This window comes from Myripristis murdjan, chromosome 19 (genome assembly GCF_902150065.1).
Source record: "Myripristis murdjan chromosome 19, fMyrMur1.1, whole genome shotgun sequence".
Classification (NCBI taxonomy): Eukaryota; Metazoa; Chordata; class Actinopteri; order Holocentriformes; family Holocentridae; genus Myripristis; species Myripristis murdjan.
The window spans coordinates 14,139,276-14,159,687 of record NC_043998.1 but is presented as its reverse complement, the minus strand read 5'-3'; the positions used below and the strand labels follow the sequence as shown (position 1 = coordinate 14,159,687).

The 20,412-nt window shown below is 41.1% G+C and overlaps 1 protein-coding gene across 1 annotated transcript in view; it reads right to left on the bottom strand.

The window, feature by feature from the left end:
- Positions 1-4,099: 4,099 nt before the first annotated feature.
- The window catches only part of LOC115378386 (heparan sulfate glucosamine 3-O-sulfotransferase 6), a 38,264-nt gene continuing 21,951 nt past the window's right edge, over positions 4,100-20,412 (bottom strand). Inside the window, exons 3-4 of the transcript XR_003930115.1 lie at positions 14,078-14,082; positions 4,100-4,112 (exon numbers count right to left, since the gene is read on the bottom strand). The gene's annotated coding sequence lies outside the window, so the exon portion shown is untranslated. The remainder of the gene's footprint in view (positions 4,113-14,077; positions 14,083-20,412) is intronic.

Genomic DNA, 20,412 nt, shown 5'->3' with positions numbered 1-20,412 from the left:
TGCCTTGACAATCCATCCGACGCATCATACACTGCAGGGATTTGTTCCCAGATAGCTGCTCAGACAGATCTGACAGTTTCCTGCTCTGCCAGATGCTCAGAGACGTTTTGATAGCGCAGAGCCGTAGCCGACATGTGACACTGTCTCGCACACCTGAGCACGAATCAAAAGGTGTAGCTGCAAAACCCCTCATTCAGCCTCAGTCAGCCTGCTTCCTATTAGGCAGTGACTAATCCTTGCGGTGGGGTGTTTGGATCGGATCTCATCCCTGTGACTAATGTTGATTTTCATGCAGTAATATTTCTGTTGATGTGATTCTACGGTCAATGTGTTTTAACTCTATGATAAAAACTGTGGGGTAGCCAGCATTTCAAATGCGCTCCACTTAGCAGACACCTATGACTCAATAACATGGAGGGATTATTCCTCATCAGACATCCAGATGTGTAATGTTTCATCAATATATCACCGTGGCTTGTTTAATGTTGTGCAATGTAAAACAGGAGTGATTACATAGATTGAACATTTTGGTACGCGGAGGAATCGATTTGTTACTTGCATCAGCAGCTCGCCATTCAAATGAAAAAAACATTTTAAATTCTAATGTCATTAGGTTTTTCAGACTACAGTTTGTGAGTGCATTAATCACGGTGCAGTAAAGCAACAACAGATAAATCAAGGGAAACCAACTTTTGGTTCAATGATTTATTCATAATGCACTCCTAGCCCCTGTTAATCAATCATCAATCATAATTTGATCCAGTATTCATTTGTTTTCTAGCTACGTATTCTTCCTTTGAGGCGATTTGAATGCCTGTTGGAATCTCTGTGTTTTTGGCAGTGACAGTAGAGCCCTGACAATCAGTTCTGATGACATGACTTTATTCAAAGTCAAGCAGGAAGTTGTGAGGCCTCGGGGCTGCAAACAGAGTCAGTGAAGGAATGTGCTGTGATTGGGTGGCCTCTGCCTGAGGTCGGCTCCCCAGAGGCCTGCAGGGGTCTAGACACTCCTCAGCTAATAATCAATCATTTGTGTGCGTGTGAGTGTTTGTGTTTATGTTTGCTTAAGTGTGTGTTCGTCTGACTGATGCATACAAGCGGGTGCATAAGTGTTGTTTGTGTTATATTTACAGAGCAGCGATGATGCCTTGCCACGTTCACTGTCATCAGCCCAGTTTGTGCAGTGAAATAAATTATCATACTGTTTCTATAATCTGCCATGTTATCTGAGGCAAAATATCTGCTATTGATCATCATGATTGGTGATGATGTCACATTGGCACAAAAATGGGCTTTCAGGTGATGTGACACATCATGTGGTGGCCATACTGGAGGTTTCCAGCTCTTGGGCTGAAGACTTGGCTGTCTAATCAGTTACTTTTTGTGCTGTTTTTAACTAGAATTTGATCTTTCCCCTCTAAAATATTTGATCAACTTTGAGATTACTAACCATAGTATCTAATTAGATTTCCTGTTGTGATTTCATCTAATTTGTGTGCTGGCTAACAGATCTAGGAGAAACTTAGTTGTGGTGCTTGGACTTTCATCTTACAAATGATCAGTTGTTAAATTAGCCTGCCAGCCAAGCCAAAAAACCCGACATTGTGTTTTGGCATAAAAACTAGTTCCAAAGACAAGACAGAAGAAATCCACGGAAACAGAGCTTGGCATCAACTGATTTCCTCACTTGCCATTAGGTTCTATTAACCAAAAACCATCATCATGTTATTTGCAGTTTAGAGATGATACCCTGATGAGAGTCCTTGTACTGAGACGTTGTCAATAATTATCAATGCAAGTGAGGAAGACAGTGTGCTGCCGCTGCTTTTTGTCTGAGCTTTTGACCCCTTGCCTTCTCCTACGCATATGTCCACCCGACACACAGGTGTGCAAAAGCTACACTGTTTTATTTAACTGAGAACATTAGTGACTGGATCTACGCCCACAACATAATCTGTATCTCTCTTTTTCCCGCTCAGGTGGCATCTTTCCAGCCCTGTCATGTTTACCCATTGTTTGCATAGAACCAGTTCTCCAACGGACCTCCATGATGGCGCCAGACGTAGTAACAAGGAGGTTTGCACTCCAATGGCAGCGCCTCTATAAACACGAGGATAGAGGAAGAAGTAAAGACTCGAGTGACTGTTCAGAGGTTTCGAGCAAACACAAAGCCAAGTCGAGTCCTTTAAACAAGCACTGGCAGGGTGAGAAAACTACAGATTTGTTTTGTATGTGTGTATCTGAGCCGAATAGACTTCGATTTAGAGCTGGATTTGATATAAAGGTTAATATATGATCATTTTAAATCAGGAAGAGTAAGAGTTTGTGTTTATGATATGTGCATGACACGACAAAAAAACCTACAGCAGGGTTTTTAAGATGTGATGACGAGGCAGTGATGTACAGTGCTGCGTTTTACCATTCAGAAGCTTTAACGGTCCAGGTACTGGTGAAACACACACACACACACACACACACACACAAAGACAAAGACCCTATTGTTCTGAATAAAACTCCTTGGTTCAAGTGCTACAACTCTTATTAAAGGTGAGATCCTATAAGGATCTAATGGAAGCAATCAGAATCATTTTTTTATTGAATCAGATCATTAAAACATATTGTTCTCTATGAGCAGTGAGTGATATCTTGGCATGGACCGATCTTAAACATTCAGCTATAGCTTTTGCAGTCATTGGCAGCAGCCCGTATGGTCTTTATAGACTTCCACCGGTGGAAGGCGTCCAAAGTAGAAGTATGTGTACACTGTAATTTCCCTGCCACCTGTGTGACTGACTCGCTCAGCGCTGCAGCACTGGCTCCGTTCGCAGCCATCGATTCCAGCTGGGGCTCTGTGCAAGAACAATGCTCTCTGTCTCCTCGTCGCCGTGTCCAGCGGGATGGGAGTAGGACTGTGGAGGAAACCTTAAATGATGTTAATAATGTGCTGTTGAAAAGCGGCACGGATAAAGAAATCGGTGATATTACCGTGCATGATGTCAGGCATTCCTTCTATCAATCTTACCACAATATTGAGGTAACAGGAGGCACACTGTGGGATTGCAATGACTGCCATTTCAGGCATTTTTTTTTTTTTGCAGTTTTAGAGTTTGTTTTCCTTATTTTGCAAGTCAAGGTTGTTTAAAACTAAAATTACACAGAAAGACATTGGATTACAATTGGAAAAAATAAAACTAAATGGAAGGGAAAACTGAAAGTGGCATTTCTCCCAGCTGAACAAAAAAAAAAAATACTTTTTTTTCAGTTGTAGTTTTCGACCATTGCTGTTCCGCAAGTGCATAGGAGGAAATTTTTATGTCAGCGTCGACACAAAACAGGTACTACCACCTACACACCCCAGCAGGCATGTTTTCTGTTTTCCTACTGTCAAAACTGCTGTGTTATGGCATCTTTCCAAATTTTTACACACACACACACACACATACATACACATAAAGTCAGACGGTGTGGTGACTGGCCGAAAAATTCATTACGCCACACACACAGCTGTGCTCTAGTGGAGAATTGTGTGTGTGCAACTTATAGCTAAATATATAAGAGCTAGTTTAGAAAAACACCAGAAAGCCTGAAAAAGTGTGGGTCACATCAGTGATGTGATAAGTACAAATGAATCGTCTGATATTTTTGTTTCTAAATTCAGGCTCCAGCAACAACAATAAACTGTGCTAGTCACGACTCAAAAGCATAGTTGCAGCTTGAAATGCAGCAGCTTTGTGAACTTGTACTTTTTTTTTTTTTTTTAATCTCTGCCAGGTAATAGCCTGGAGGGGATCATGGGTTTGGTTGTGTGTTTGTATGTGTATGTGTGTGGGTGTCGGGCTGCAGCTGATCTCACATACTACTGGACCTATCAGCCTAATGTTTTTTGTGCAAGTTATGAATGTATGATCAAAAAAAACCTCTTGTGGTCGCAGTGTTTCGAAACATTTGAAAAACATTTGTTCTTGCTACCGCCGCTCCCTGCCTTCATTCACTCTCTAGCTCACTTGACCACCACTGCTCTCTCTCTCTTTCTTCCTCACTCTCTCTCTCTCATCTGAAACCAGAGTTGACTAGACTGTGGTTTTCTGCAAGCGTAAGCGAAGGCAGAGCTACTATACTGCGACCAGAATGGTTGCACAACAAACCTTTTCTATTTGGATTTGGTCATAGTTGTATGTAGGTCCACCTTGGAGGCTCTGCATCCACAGACTGACATGCAAAACTTTTTTATTAGGTAGATTTTTTTTTTTTAGCTTGAGTGCTGCATATTAAAACCTTTTTTCCCTCAATATTTCGCATTCAATCAACTTGGGTGCTGCACAAAAATCTTATAATGGCAGATAAACCTTTTTTTCCCATGTGTGTCCATGTGTGCATGCAGTATCTGTCTGCAGCTAATCTCACTTACTACTGGGCCTATCAACCTGATATTTTTATGCTCAGTTATGACTGTATGAGCAAGGCCCTCTCGCCGTTGCGGCGATTCAAAACCTTTGAAAAACCTGCCTGTTAGCCATCATCAAGATGACAAAATCTATCGGGGGAGTCATGAAATGATCTTTCTCATACTTTTTTGTTTTGTAGCAGTTTCTGGTGAGTACAATTATAATGAAAACCACTGCTCTGTAGAAAACATTTCAGGCATAAGAAGACCTTATGACATGAGCAATAAAAACCTTAAATTGGATGTAACAGGGACAAAGACAAAATTGCTGCAGTGGAAAAGAAGCTGCAGGCTTTGGGAAGAAAGGCAAGGCTTTTTATTATTATTATTACTAATTTTCATTCATTTCATGAACTTGTAATAGCCTGTTTTACAAATGTAACTGCCCTCCCCTGTGTAAACAAACATGCACACACACACCAACCTCAGAGCACTCCATGTCATACCACGTTACTGATCTGAATTTGGAAAAGTCCACGCAGCTCCAGCCCTACAATCAATGCTGAAATGTTAGCCTGTCTATTGTAATGACAGTGTGATATCCCAAGTTGTTTGGAATGAGATATTTTAGTATGGACAACAGCAGGGTATTGTTTTACTCATCCTAAAACTGATTCTGTGTGTGTGTGTTTATGCACATGTACGTATTATGTCATTTGTGGCGAGCCTGTGCATTTGTGTATACATGTGCAAGTGTGTTAATACATATGTACATGCACTGCGTGTGTGTTTATGTGTGTATGTGTGTGAGTGAGCAGCCTTTATTACTGAGTCAGGCAGCATTTACATCACCGAGTTCTAACTTTTTTATCTGCTCATACAAAACAGTCGGCCTGATATACTGCCACTGTCAGTTTAACGTAACCCAGAGAAGTTTTCATCCATTCGTCATCTTTACTGTGCAGAGATCCAGAGCTGTAGATCACCAACATCAAAGGCCGTCCTGCTGTCCCAGCCTATCAGAAATGCCTCCGCAACATCGAATGTTTAGGTTGCTCCCCTCCGACAAGCCTGGACAGAAATATCTGGCTCTAAATTTGACCCTAAATTTCTTCCCCTTTTTTTTCTTCTAAATTTAAAAAAAGAAGACTTTGAAGTTTTTTCCCCCCCTTCCAAATGAGAGGGGAAACACATTTGTTCAATTATTGCTGAGTGATATATGAAACAGAAGCTTTCATTTCTCTGCTGCATGTGTTCCGCTGAACAATGAATTCATTATATTCTGGAGCATCGCCTCTTAAAAAGAGAGAGAGAGAGAGAGAGAGAGAGAGAGCGAGAGAGAGAACGACAGGACACAGTTTCACGCTATATAACAATGGTGTCATTCATGCGGTGATTGTTAGATTATTTCAGTAATGCTTTGTTTATGTGCTGATTTTACATGCTATGGAATGTGTGTGTGAGATTGATGTCTAGTGTGAAACAAAGTATCAACTATGTGGCCTCGGCATAAACCCTTACTTATGCTGCTTTTGTATTATTTATAACGACATGTAAAATTAGAAGAGTACCATATGTACCATCTGAAAAACAATGGCATCAAGTCTTTTAAAACACTTACTGGTTTGAAAATAATACCCTCCGGATTTTGCTCTCAGAAGAGCACCAGCTCGCTCAGGGGATGAATCGTGTGTGTTTTTTGAAACAAACTGAAACTGAAACTGGGATAAACACATTCTGCGGTGGGCTTTTTCGTGCACTAATTTACTGGTGTTATGGACAGAAGTGCCCAGTGGGGCTGCAAGACTCTGATTTACTCCTTGTAGTAAACACGTAACACAAAACTTGAATTACCCCGTTCTGTGTTGCTGTGCATCTCCCCTTTTTTATGTTCACTGTGTGGTTACTGGAGAGCCTCTGTTTTTCACTCCCTTTGTTTTTCCCCTTCACATTATCTGTACCGCTGAAACACTGAATCAACAAATCCAACATCTTGCTTGTTGAAAATATAGCTGTTTTCCCCGATTTATTTAAAATTAGATAAATTCAAATCAGTCTGTTCGCAGAACCTAATTGTCATTAGTAACACGTGTGTTTACCGTGCTAGTCCGTGTCAAAAATATAACTATCAAATGTAAATATAAATGGTAAAAAATGTCTGTTCATTCAATTCAGTTCCATTAATGTCAGTTCAGTTCAATTCCTTTGTTAGTTTGGTTTATCTTAACTTAGATTAGCTTGGTGTCATTTAGCTTAGCTGGCTGAATTTAACGCATTTTCACTACATGATTGCCAGGGCCAAAAGAATTCACATAACAATATTATTATGAAATCTATAGAAAACTGGAATACAGCAAGCTTTCAGTCAAATTATTCCTTAACTTTGTTTATTTTGTCATTTTGCAAATGAATTTTGTCTACACTAAATATTCGAGTGCAGGGAGGTGGAGAGAGTTAGAGTTCTCATCGGGCCTGAAAATTAAGACCCGACCCGACCCGGGCCGGACTGGGCCAGCCCGAGGCCCGACCCGACCCGACTAATTAGCCGAACTTTAGGCCCGACAGCCCGATAAAGCCCGAAAAAAAAAAAAAAAATAATAATAATAAAAATCGCCAAATTCGCCATTATTTAGCAGAGACGGTCGGCCGCGGCACCGGGGCACCATCAGTCCGTATCAAGCGGGCCGGCCGCGGCACTGGCCAGCATCAGGCAGCTCACCTGTCAGATCCGGCAGACCTGACGGGTGGGCGCGGTATCGGACGGTGCCGCGGCCGGCCCGCCTGATGCCGACTGATGGTGCCGCGGCATGTGCGGGTCAATACGGTAGTCTAGAAAACTGGAGATTTTTTTTTTTTCCCCCGTGCGCCCCCAGTTGCACTGCCCATAGCAGAAACCGTCCCTGCTGCCGAGTCTGCCAGCACAGCAGGATACTGCTGCAACTCTCTCTCACTTGTTTGCGCTGCGCTCGCACAGCTGGTTGTCTGTCTGTCACTGAAAGTTTAGCCTCCAAATCCAATCCAGTCTCTCACTCTCTCCACCAGTCACATAAAAATGAAACGTCATAATCAATAACACAACACATAATTCTATTTTTTATTTAAAAAAAAATAAAAAAATAAAAAAAAAAATCCCCCACAGAACCCGAAGCCCGACCCGACCCGCCCAATTCACGTAAATTTTAGGCCCGACCCGACCCGAAAATGTCGGGTCGGGTCGGGTCGGGTCGGGTTCGGGCAGAATATGAGAACTCTAGAGAGAGTCTGCAGTAGTCTGAAACCATAACTGTACAAAAACATACAGAAATTATGTACAGGATAATATGTGTAACATATAAACATGATGTATAACATGATGTCACGATTTCATTTTTTTTTTAATGTCGCTGTACCTCTTCTCTTCAATTCAGTTCAATTCAATTCAATTCATTTCAGTTCAGTTTAATTCAATCCAGGCCAGTCTTCCTTAATTTATCTTACCTTAGCTTATGTTATCTTAGATTAGCTCAGTGTACAGTGGTTTACCCTCACTTAATTTAATTTAAGTTTAATTTGAATTAAATTTAAGTTTAGTTTAGTTCAATTCTATGCATTTTAGTTCAATTCAAGTTATTGTTTTTTATTTGTTTTTGCTTATCTGAGTATATCTTAGCTATCTTAGCGTAGGTTAGCGCATCATAACTTAGTTTAGTTTTAGGGTTTTTTTTTTGTTTGTTTTTGTTTTTGTAGGCTACTTCAGTTTACATCTGGTCAGTTCAATTCAATCCAACTCTCTCATGGACAATTTGATTTGCACATGTGATTTTAAAAACACACACTAATCCACATCGTGAAACACATTAAACAAGACGAAGACAACAACCATATAAAAAAGGAAAAAATGAACACCTTAATTAGTGCGTAGGTTTTGTTTGACTATACTGTTGTAGCACTGACCAGTTCACCGTGCAGTTAAATATACAGAGGAAGCGAGGCCACTAAAGCCACTGACTTTCTGGTTTCTGCAGTGTTGTGTGTTTCCAACATGAACAGAGTCACTGTAGTTATTTCTGCCCATTTACAAGAGATCTGTGCTGTCAGCGCCGTGCACGATATATGCTGCTCCTCCGAGGTTATGGAGGAGTGTCATTAGGTTTCTCTGTAGCTCAGGTTGATATATCACACCAGTCACTGAGTCTATTAATCTACAGCAGACATCATAGCGTGCTCGTAGCTGATCTGTATTTTTGAGATTATCCACTGCCGGCTGCAGTGACCCATCAGAGGGCTGCCAGACGCAGGTTTGGTGTGCTGAAATAGCATGAAATATAACAAGCATTCAAAATAGAACATGATTTCTGCCAAGGCGAAAAGGAGGGACGACACACAGATGTCACTGTCAAAAGCCCCACTTTTTTCTTATTTTATATTTTACAGCAAGCTTGATGAACTGCTGCTGCACTTGTACTTCATCCCCAAGAGAAACTGCATGGAAAAGAGATTTCTTTCAAGCCACCAGATCCTACGAGGAATGACATGGAGACTAGATGTTTGGGAGGCACTGTAGTTTTGTGTTACAGTATACTATCTTAATTCTGCTGTGCAATAATGGAGGCACAAATTGTACTGCAAGACAGACGCAGGATAAATGCATTAAAGCTGATTTTTACAATTTCTACTGCTGCTGAAATGGTTGAAATGAGAATGAGAAATGCTCTGTTCTCACATGGAAGCCCCACATGGATGCATTAGACTCTTCTAAGAGCTTACCATGCCACTGTGAGGCCATAGTCTATTCAATGTCACTTAGGCCTTTTTCAAACCAAACGCTGCTATTAGAGGAAAAAGCTCCGTCTCATCTGTCTCTCCCAGTTCTCTCTCTCTCTTTCTCTCCCTCTCTCTGGGATGGTAGTAACATCACATATGGAAGACATCACGCTGTTACAGAGCAACCCTCTTCACCAAGCACTAATAACAGTGTGGCTATGGGTTTAATAAAAAGGAATGGAACGAATTATGGCCCCATCCCAGCCAGGCCATCATGTACTGCAGTGCATTAGTGTGGCCTCGGCAGCCATTCCAGACCGGCAGAGACTGGGAGGAATGACAGAGAGAGGGAATGCGACTGGGAAGAGCCAGGCTTCCCAGTAATGACCAGTCAGGCTCTTGGGGATCCATACTGTGGTGGAGCAGGAGAACACACAGAGAGAGAATGAGTCTGAAGGCATCGCAGAGCCAAAGCCTGCCAGAGGTAATGGAACGTCAGCAGCAGTTTGACAAAAGATGCTGAAGCTGAATCTTGATTAAAATGGAAGCAGGGAATTTTTGTGCTGAGTTAAATGAGTGAATAAATGGGAGCGCAGGGAGTCTCTGGAGCTTACACACTGAAGCCCAAACCGAGAGAGAAGGAAAGACGGGAAGATGCAGAGCTACAGCGGTGCATAACTAGAGGCTAGAAAGAATATTTGAAAGCTATTTGTTGGACAAAAACAGCCTACACTTCCTGATCGGCTTACTGACAAACTGATTTGGTGACTTAAAGTTCAAATCCACAACACTGTCACATAAATGTCTTTCTATTGCGATATGACAGGGAAGCGATTCAAGCGATTCAACCGCTGATGGAGGCTTTTACATTTGCTTCGCTGCACACTCGGATTCACTCAGGTTGCTCTGAAGAAAATCCTCTGGAACACAGATAGCGACACGTTTTATGTTTCCAGCAGCAGCAGCGGTTTGTTCGAAATAATTTGAAGAAAAACTGGGTGGTTTGCATCAGCGGCGATAGCCTCCACGGCTGAACAGACAAAGAAAAGAGCGCCACACGCAGAAACTCAAACTCCATCAACAGAAAATCCAAGGAAAAAGACGCCATACTCGCACTCATTTGATTGACAGGGGAAGTGCAGTGCAGAAACTCACAGATGACCACTTTAAATGATTTTCAAATGAATAATGGAGAGACTCTCCACACACTTTAATGAGACAGAATTTTGAGAGTGTCTTCCTTAATTTGACATATTTCCTGTTGAAACTGGATCTTGTGGCAGGCCATAACACATGGGTGTCTTTCAGAGAGAGCAGTGTTATTTAATTTGAGGGGCATGATTGTTCAAAAATGTGATTTTCTTCCCGCCTTCTGGTCCAGTATGATTTCAACATTAAAGATACTCTCTTTTCCACGATGTAGAAGTAACAGGATTTTGACATTTTGACAGTCAGTTTTAGTTTTAATTGTTATATGAATGCTCTGACGTGGAAAAGTAGCCAAAACGTTGACAACCATTTTTCATTTCATTGCGCCTTTAACGTCCAAACCAGGATTCAGACTCTCTGGAGCTGTTTGCGTCCTGCTGTTGCCTTTACCCCTTGCAGAGAGCTTCACCCTGACATTTCAGCTCCCATGGGGGTCCCAACCCCACCAAGACCACCTTGGATTTCAATTCTCAGTGTGGATCATCTAAACAACTGTGAGGACAGAATTTTCTCTCGTCACCATTCGCTAATATGGCTGCTAAGACTCAATCGAGCTCTACTGAGGGAAGGACGGAGCAGATGAAGATGTGTGCGGCATGCTGGCAGTGAAAGTGGGTTGTTGGTGCTTCTTGGGTGGGCAGAATAGAGCATAACCCTTGGCTCTGTATGCAGTGACATGTCTGTCCCTAAATCAGCTGCCAGCACAGGGGCTGACAGGTTAGTTTAGACCTACAGCATGGAGGGAATCCTAATGGCTCCATCAGGACAAGTGCACTGTCTCTTATGTTATATTTGGTCCCTCGGCGTCGACCTTTACGTCTACGTACCATTTCAGTCACTGCCCATGATTAAGTCTGTGAAGGCTGTGGCATTATATTTGGCCGGTGTGTGCCTGTGCGTCAACTTATTTAGACAATTTCACCACTTTCTCCTTCGCCCTTCTGCTGTGTAAGGGTGTTGTGCCTTGACCCCCATGAGACTTCCATGCCAACTCACCGTCTTCGCCCGCGTCTGCCTTTTAAAGCGGCTCCGTTATATTCGGTTTATAAGATACTACCTAGCCTAAATTTCTCTTGCTCTCTCTCTCTCTTCAGGATTTTTAATTTGACCTTTGAGCCACTTTTCCCTTCACTGTCAATGACGTTATGTGCTGGACCACCACAGTTGGGCTTCTGGTATTTCACTCTGGCCTTTGACTCGCATAACTGTGTGTAGAATAATTACATCTAAAAAGATTTTCACCGGAATGGACTTTGAATCAAACAGGACTTAGCGTTGCTCGGTCCTGTCAGCTGGTTTGGTCAAAATGAAGACTCGACTAGTACGCAGTGTTGTAATGCTATAATAATACAGACAATTTACAAGTGAAGTCACTGATGGCTTATTTATCTGCAGGATATTGTGATGCAATGGAAAAAATTAGGCATTTGTTCCTCATATTAAGGCCTGGGAAACCAATTTAGGCTTCAATGATCATTTGGGAAATTTCCCTGCTCTTTTTTTGTACTTTAACAACAAATTGCTACAGTATTCATGTCCTGATACATCTATGGAGACCCGTTTACGAATTAGTGCCAATGAAGTCCTGATATTAACAGCATAGTCTCCATGTCATTGATTTCCTTTAGGCCCCATGTCTACAACAGTGCATTGGATTGATAAACACAAATGAACTGTAGCTCGGCAAGTGGCTATTGCAAATGCGATGGCATGTCATGTTGGGTTAAGATACATTTGGGTAGTAAAACGATGCATTAACGCAGACACACATGCATGCACAGGCAGTTGCAAAAGCACACACACACACACACACACACACACACACACACACACACACACACACACACACACACACACACACACACACACACACACACTCACGCAGACATACATTCATCTGCTTGGCCTCTTTGTCCCTTTCATGGTGAGTCCATCAATATCATATTACCTGTTCTTTTAGCTGGGTATTGATCATGCCTGCTAAGGCTGTTCATGTGCTGGTTACGATGTGCTCTATTACCTGTGTCTTAGTGTCAGTCAGTCAGATGGAGGGGAGGATTATGGCCGTCCAGGCTGCCCATCAATCGCTGGGAGTGTGAAGTGTCTCTGCTGCAGATGGACGCCTGCTTGTGGCATATGGAGCTTGCCTGCGTAGGGTGTATGGTGTTGCTTTTAACCAGTATGAATTTTTCAAGGCTGGTAGTGATATTTTTGGATGGATGATAATAAAAATATTTAAACTTGTCAATTTTCATGCCACAAATATACGTTTACTCTAGTATTTTATTATTGACAAGGTGGAAAAGACTTAAAGAGCATTAGGTCATCATGGGACACTAAAATTCCCCATTTAACAATAATAAATTAAGAAATAATTCAACAATAATAAAAAAATCTGCATCTTAACAAGTCATTCAGTCGCATATTCAGTGTTAAAAATCTGTTTTTCCCTTAAGCAAGCAAAAGAAAAAAAGACATAATAAAGACATAACACATTAGATGACATAAATCCCTTTCAGGCATTTGTTTGCTAATCAACTTGTTTCCAGAATTTTCTTGAATCGAATCTCATTTTCTTGGCTGTAGTGGGCTGATGTGCCTTATTCTGTCTTGTTTCAACATTCTGATACTTGCTCCCAGAAAATTCCTGAAAGAAGTGAAATCACATTGGAAACAAGTGAGATTATTTCATCTTACCGGTCGATTTGATTGCATCTTTGAAGAAAAACAAGACTGTACCACTGAATATGTGAGAAAATGACTTGTTAAATTGTTGATTTTTTTTGCAGGGAAAGCCAGACTAATTAAATTCTTTTGGGTAGTTTAAGAGCTCCTTGAAGCTGGGTGCAGCCAGTTTTATTACAGATTTTATGATCTTCCCTGAAGCTGTTGAGTAAAATCATATTGTCACCTCCATCACATTGGCGGAGGGCCGACAATGACTGGCTGTTATCAGTTTTTTATTAAAAGGCCAATATCATCCTGGTGTATTCGTCTACCCTGATATGAACTACAGCCTATCTGTCTTCAAGAAATGATGTGCACCATCACTTCCGGGCAAGAAAACACCGTTAGATTTCTAATCTATCTTAAAGCACGTCACTCTGAGTTTGTTGTGAAACTTGCATGGTTGCATGATTTAAATACTGAGCCTCCATCACTACATTGCTCCTTTTTTGGGGAAAAAAAGGTATTATAATACAAGACCAGACTTCTAGATAGCACTGTGGATCTTCTGATAGATTGCCCGAGTTGACTGTGAAGCATGTCAGTGATAACAGAGCAGCAGTTTAATGCCATTTAGAAAATGGTGATATCAGTGGTTATGTTTGTTTTTCCAACCTTCAGCATCTGCTGACTGATACTTAAAGTGATTGAGATTAATGGCAACAATAATAGCTCTGTGTTTTTCTCTTGTAAATATCTGGTTTGTCTTAGCCCTCAGACCATAGGATTTCAATTTGATGTCAGAGGATCTGCCTCGGAGTGACATAAATATCCAAACTAAAGTGTATGGCAACGCATGGTTGGAAAACAATGTGATATTTGGAGTGGAGGAACAATAATTATGATTATATTGTCAGTGCTCTCATACTGTATCAGTTTTATTGATGATGCACAATGTGGAGGGTGATCACATCTGTTAGCAGTTACATTGGCCGACGTTCTATCTTTGTCCCAGTTTTGGTGTTCCCTATCATGAAGGCAAGGGAAAGGAAAGATGAAAAGTGTGTGGCTCACTACTTCTGTTTTTCTTGGGACTTCTTTCATCCCATTTCTCTCTCCAGTGTTGAAGACTTGGCCTGAGCGCTGGACTCATTCCCTCTTTCTCTGTCCTTGTCTAATCATTCTTTCTCCTCTTGCCATCTCATTTTCATGCTCTTTCCTGCCTTTCTCCATCACATTTTACCCCTCTGTCCTCTCTGAATCTGCATCGTAAATTGTGCGCCTGTGTGTGTGTGTGTTCATGTTTGTGTCCATGCTTTGGTGTGTGTGACATGCCTCTTATTGAACACTGACCATAAATCTCTGACCTCCTCACAGCCCCTCAGCAAAGCGCTCTGATATTAAATAATGAGACTCGGGGAGGTGATCTGGTCCTCTGTCAGGCCCCCGAGGGCTGAGATGTGATATTGTTCCCATCTCGGACTCCAATGTGGGAATTAAGTGCAGCCTGGCTCCCACCAGTACACAGGAAGAGGACATTGTCTCCAATGTGCTCCGGTAATCACTGGAGATAATACAGTCTGATGATCCCTCCTCATACCGAAGGATAACGTTTGCTTAGACTTAGCTGCTGCTGTTCGATGAGAGCATCATGAGTCAGCATTATCTGGTCTGGAGTTACATTTGACGGTCAATATCGAAACTGGTAGCCACACAAATAATTTAGACTGAAGTCACTAATGGACAATATTTTGTGCCAGGTTTCAGTGTCTTAATAGCTGACTATTTTCATTCCAAAAAGTACAAAAGCACATTTATTCAGTGTAACCTCCAGAATTTTAGTCTTGGTGAAAAAGCCTTTGAAACAACATTTGGATCATCATGGGACTCTAAAACTCTCCACTGAATCCCAGACAAATCCTGTGGAAGAGGGTCTTTAGATGAATAAAATCATACTTTTAAAAAGTCATAAATGAAGAACCTAAAGACTGGATAAAATTGTTAAATGAAAAGAAAATTTTATTGCAGCGTTGACAGATTATATTAATACAGCTGTGTCCATGACAGGGCAATATTCATTATTCACTAAAGGTCCAATATCTGCAAACCGACTCATCATCCAACTTTAATCTGAAGTGTCAGTCATTGCCGGCTCTAATAAGTTGGCTGTATTACCACACAATTTGCTTTATAACATAAGGAAGGGGTAATAAATGTTAGGATTATTGGTCTGCCAAGGCTGCAATTACATTACACAACTTTTCCCCCAGTTATAAGCTTGATTCATAATCAGTCTGAGTCAGGCTTAGTCTGCAGACTTCAGGTCCAGTGGGAATGGACAGTCAGCACTGAGAATCGAGACGTGTACGAGGGGTAAGATAAAGTTGGAAGAATTCAAACAACAACTACAGTAACAGCACCAACAATAATGCTAATATCTAGCTATAACAGGGTCTTTGTTCTTTTTTTTCCTTTGAATATCATCAAGGGTCTTCCTTTGTCTCTGTATCATCCCCTTTAGATGAACCTGAGCAGCTGAACAGGATTGTGTCCCCTAAGACTTCACTTCTCCAAAAGAAACTCCATCTGACCCAGGCTCAGCGAGTCTGTAGGGAAGAGCAGAGCTGCACTCAGGAGGAGACCCGACTCCACACACATCTGCTGTGTGGAGCGGCATCTAATTTACCTTTTGGTGTAGAGGAGGGGAGGACAGAAGGGAGGGACGTGTAGAATTAGGGGTTGGGAAAGGTGAATAGAGGTGTGTGTGTGTGTGTGTCTTTGTGTGTGTGGTGTGCCTTTACAACTACCTCTGCATACATTTACACTAGTTACAGGAATAGTTTGTGACATTTCCATATAAACAAATCGTCTTTGTGTTATTATATTGACAACTCATATCATACAATTGCAGTTTTGCCAGTAACCACTACATTTGCTGTTTGAAACTGTAATAAACGGGAGAAGTGGGTGGTTAGTATGAGCAAATAAAAGAGTGCCACTTCCAGGAACTCAGATTTGATCAAGTGTCTCCCCAGCTCTGTCTGAACTGAACTTGTGTGGTCAGGCTTGTACACTGTCAGGCTTGCAGAAAAACAGCTGTGTGATGGTCGGCCCTTCACACAGAGTTACACACAAGAACAGCAGGCTAATGGATGCCACAGGACAGTAAAGTGCGGGTAAGTAAACTCCAAGAAAGTCAACTCTGGGTAAGATGCTTTGGGCGGCTGGCTCACTGTTATTCCTGCAGAAGATCCACATGGGCACCTTGATTCAGCCCTTTATTATATAGATGATGTTTTTTTAGTGGAATGTTTGTTCCTTTTAATTTAGAATATTTTGTAATTTTGTTGAGGAAATTATTAACACAAAATACTTGAAAATAAAATAAACTTGAAACTAACATGAAATAATAACAAGAATGGTATGGTGTCATTTTCAGTGAGTGGCAACAACTTTTATTTAAGGGTTTTAACGGCTGTAGTTACCTATGGCTATGCTGATTGTGTCAAATTTTTTATATGTTTTAATATTAAATGAGACACACAGAAGTACACATTATTGGGAACTGTCATAGGAGATTCATAGCTTGTGTTAAAGTTGTAAATATGAATTTTGTACTCCACTCCCATTTTGGCACTGCTCAAAAGACACTGCAAATGATTCTTAATAATATTTCACTTCGTTTTGGAAGGAGAAACAGTTGTGACATTTTAGTAGTTTTGTTGTTTTAGCCAGTTAATTTACAATTTTGTAGAACTAAGATGTTTTTGTTTTCATACTTAATCATAGTTCATTATCTATCATAATTGCGTTTCCTCAGAGGGTCAACTCGCCTGTCTCTAAGCATTTGGCAGCTTCGGGAGTTTGGTCACTTGGACAGCAGATCATCGACATGCACTTTGAGGGTCAAAGGTCGTCCATAGATATCCACTGTGGGGTCAGCTTCATTAAGCGTTAATGACCCTCCCCAAGGGCAATTTGTCATCTGTGCTTTACCTCCTCTTTTCCTTACTTAACTTCTGTTCTCGTGTTATTAAAGGATAACCTGTTCCCTATCATCATTAACAAAGCAAATCCAGCTCTTTAATGTTCTCATCCGGCCAATTTCCCACTTTTTCTGTCTCTGTTCCTTCAGTGCTTCCTCCCCTTGAAACCTTAAATGAGGGAACCACCAAACATCTTGGATCAGAAACAATGTAAAACCTCATTGAACTGGCTCTGCTGAACATATGGTGGAATCAATGAGAGAGCCTATTCATTAAGCAAACTGTCATCGGGATGCTTTTCAGATGGAAAGAACCAGCAATACACCAGCAAGTAACAGGAACTTGAGTTTATTCCCAGTGATTTGTAATTAATATGGTACATGTCTGTGTTCCTCCCTTGATCTGCTAATTAGAGAGGAAACACGGGTGCAAATCCTCCCCGCTTCGCTGGAGGAATGCAGCTCTCGCAGCCAGAACCGAGTGTTTTCTCTTAATTTTAGACTGGCTTGTCACTGTAGAGAGAGAGAGGCCTCAAATTAGACCCATCACAGCCTCTGTGATTTGGCATCCATTCAGAAAAACTCTTGTCATGATAAACAGAGAACAGCAGGACGGAGAGTTTAAAGGACGTTTTTTGATGTTCAAGTCTTTGATTCCAATTCCCTCTTGAGTCGACCAAGTTTCTGTTTGCAGGGTAAGAGCGAGATTCTCCGGTCTTGTCTCGCTCAAGAGCCTGAGTTCACTATCTGTGCATTTATTGCCAGTACGGTCATTCAGGGTAAACTAGTACACACTGTCTCTTTTGAGTATGAAAGTTGATTATTCATAGCAATTGAGCTCGATTCTCCATATTATTACCATGTAAATTACTATGACGCCACTGTTGTGCAAAAACTGACTTAGTTTATACAATTGGGATGTATGTTTTGACGCGTTACATTGGTATTACATTGGTAACCTCTTCCACTCTGTGTACATCATTACAAATGAATGCTGTGTGGCCAAGCCGGTGTTCAAACCCACAGAACTTTATTTTAAATTCCAGTTGAGATCCCAAGATTTCCAAAGATACTCGAAATGTCACAACAAATTATCTAGAAATACGGATAAAATGATGCATGACACATGTAGATTGTTTCCATTGGATGTAATAGTGCAACGATGAAAAATTGGTGTCATGAGTTTGCATATTTCACTTAGTACGCATGCTGTAGTTTCAATGGAGTACTGGAACGAGTAGACAACATTTGTATGTGACATTGTGGCAAAATATATAGAAAAATATTTTTTTTTCTAACTTTGAAGCTGCTTAAGGGGAAATTTAACATGGCTCAAGGGGTAAAAACAGCCTATAATTTGTGACAGAGACAAATCTTCTCAAGGGAACAATTCATGTGAAAATATTCTCAAACCAGCAAACTGTATCTTTCTGAACCCAGGAGAATCTTTGAGGGCAGATACAGACTCATCTTGCCAGTTGTCTTTGACAGAAAATCAAAACAAAACGCTGTGACTGTTTTTCACATCAATTTTTTTATTTCCGAGCTCCACAAATAAACACCCATCCAGTCCCATTGTATTGGGTTGAAGGGAGACAGACAGGAAACTTCACCAAATCACAAATAAACATATATCTGTATGGATACACTGCACTAGTGGTACATGAAAAATTTGCTTTTTTGTATTTTGTGTGAACTGTCCCTTTAATGCCTGTTTTGCTGCTCTGTCTGATTCAGGATTCAGTCTACGGCCAGTTCGTGACAGTTTTTACAATTGTTGTTTTAAATACCTAGTGTCTACAGGAAATGATGTGTTTTATGATTTCAGCGACAACTGATAGCCAAAACTCTGAAACTTCATCAATAAATAATCAAAGTGAAAAGACAGCACACTGATTAACAGGTGATCTCTGGCAAGACACACCACCAGTGACCGATTTGCACCAAAGATGTGGCCAAAATAAACTTATTATGTCATAAGTTATCACAAAATGCCTGCGACATGTTAATAAAGAGCTCCAGTGTTAAGATATTAAGTGTCAGACGCAGGTATGTCTGGCTGACGGGAGACTCTCCCTGCTCCTCATACTTCCATGCTTTAGGGTCAAAGGGCAACAGATGACTCCTCTATCATATGACCACCAGGACAAACCCCCCCTTCAAAGATAGCATGATCAACACTTTAATCTGTCTGGTAGGCGGTTATTTCATTAAACATTCACCTCATTTAAGATCACTATTAGACTTAATGATCTACATTTCAGATTGATGTGCAATCCTGTAGCTGGTTAAAGTGATCCCGCCCCTCACGGAGAAACATACAGTCACAAGGGATCATACATAATAATGACACACCGAATGTTTTCACCATAAGCAGTTTGCTCAATAATGAGCAATTTAACTCTATCATTCACAGTAAATGAGTCCATTACAGGACAGCCGTAACAAATTAATCACTTTCCCCTCATCGGTCTGAGAATAACCTCGGTGTTTGAGAGCTAGATGACCGTGGGTGACCCTGGTAGTGGAATGCACTTTGAACTCTGACCTCTGGGGTGGCCCGGGCTGATCCTGACCCCCACAGAGAGGAGCCAGCAGTGCAGCAGACCAGGGACAGTTGTTCAAGTCATTTGAGGAGTGAGTGGAGATATTGCCCAAGTCATTACATGGGAATGTGGACGGGAGGTGGACTGTGTGTGGCGGCTCTACTCAGGAAAAGTAGACTTATACTGACTTACTGGCTATACACAACAACGATGCAAGTATTACAACTAGTATGAATAAATATTCCTAGTTGGAGTGCAAAAAAATTGTTCAAAGGTTAACAGAGGGCATGAAAACCTCAATTAACTCATTTAAGTTAACTATCAATAACAACCATTACCTTTAAACTGCTGTAAAACTCTCTTCCTGTAGTTGCTTGATGGAAATTGGTAGTTTGATTCATTTTCCTGCTGTAGCCATACACAAAACAGTATTTTTTCCCATATTTGTGTTGAACTGATATGGAATGATGTTTGTAAGACTACCTTTTGTGCTGTCGTTTTGACAGCTGTGGCTCTGTAGTAGATATTTGCATGCTATCTGATTTTGCCCCATTGGTTATTTTCATAAAACAAACGGCTGCTTACCTTTCGGTACATTTCATCGCCCAGTAGAAAAAGTTCTGGATACATTTTAAATTATATTTCATACAATTAAACCATTTATATGACTCTATAAGGAAACAGCTACTCTAATAATACAGTTTACAGGTGACAAGTGTGTGAGTATGGACATTTTGAGCTATTTGTCCCCTGACAGAGGTTAGGGTTAGGGTTACACGCAACTTGATCACAAGAACTGCAAATAAAGGGGCATTACGCAAGCCTCGACTGACAAAAAAGACAATTATGAGAACCACATAGACTTAACCATCAAGTGA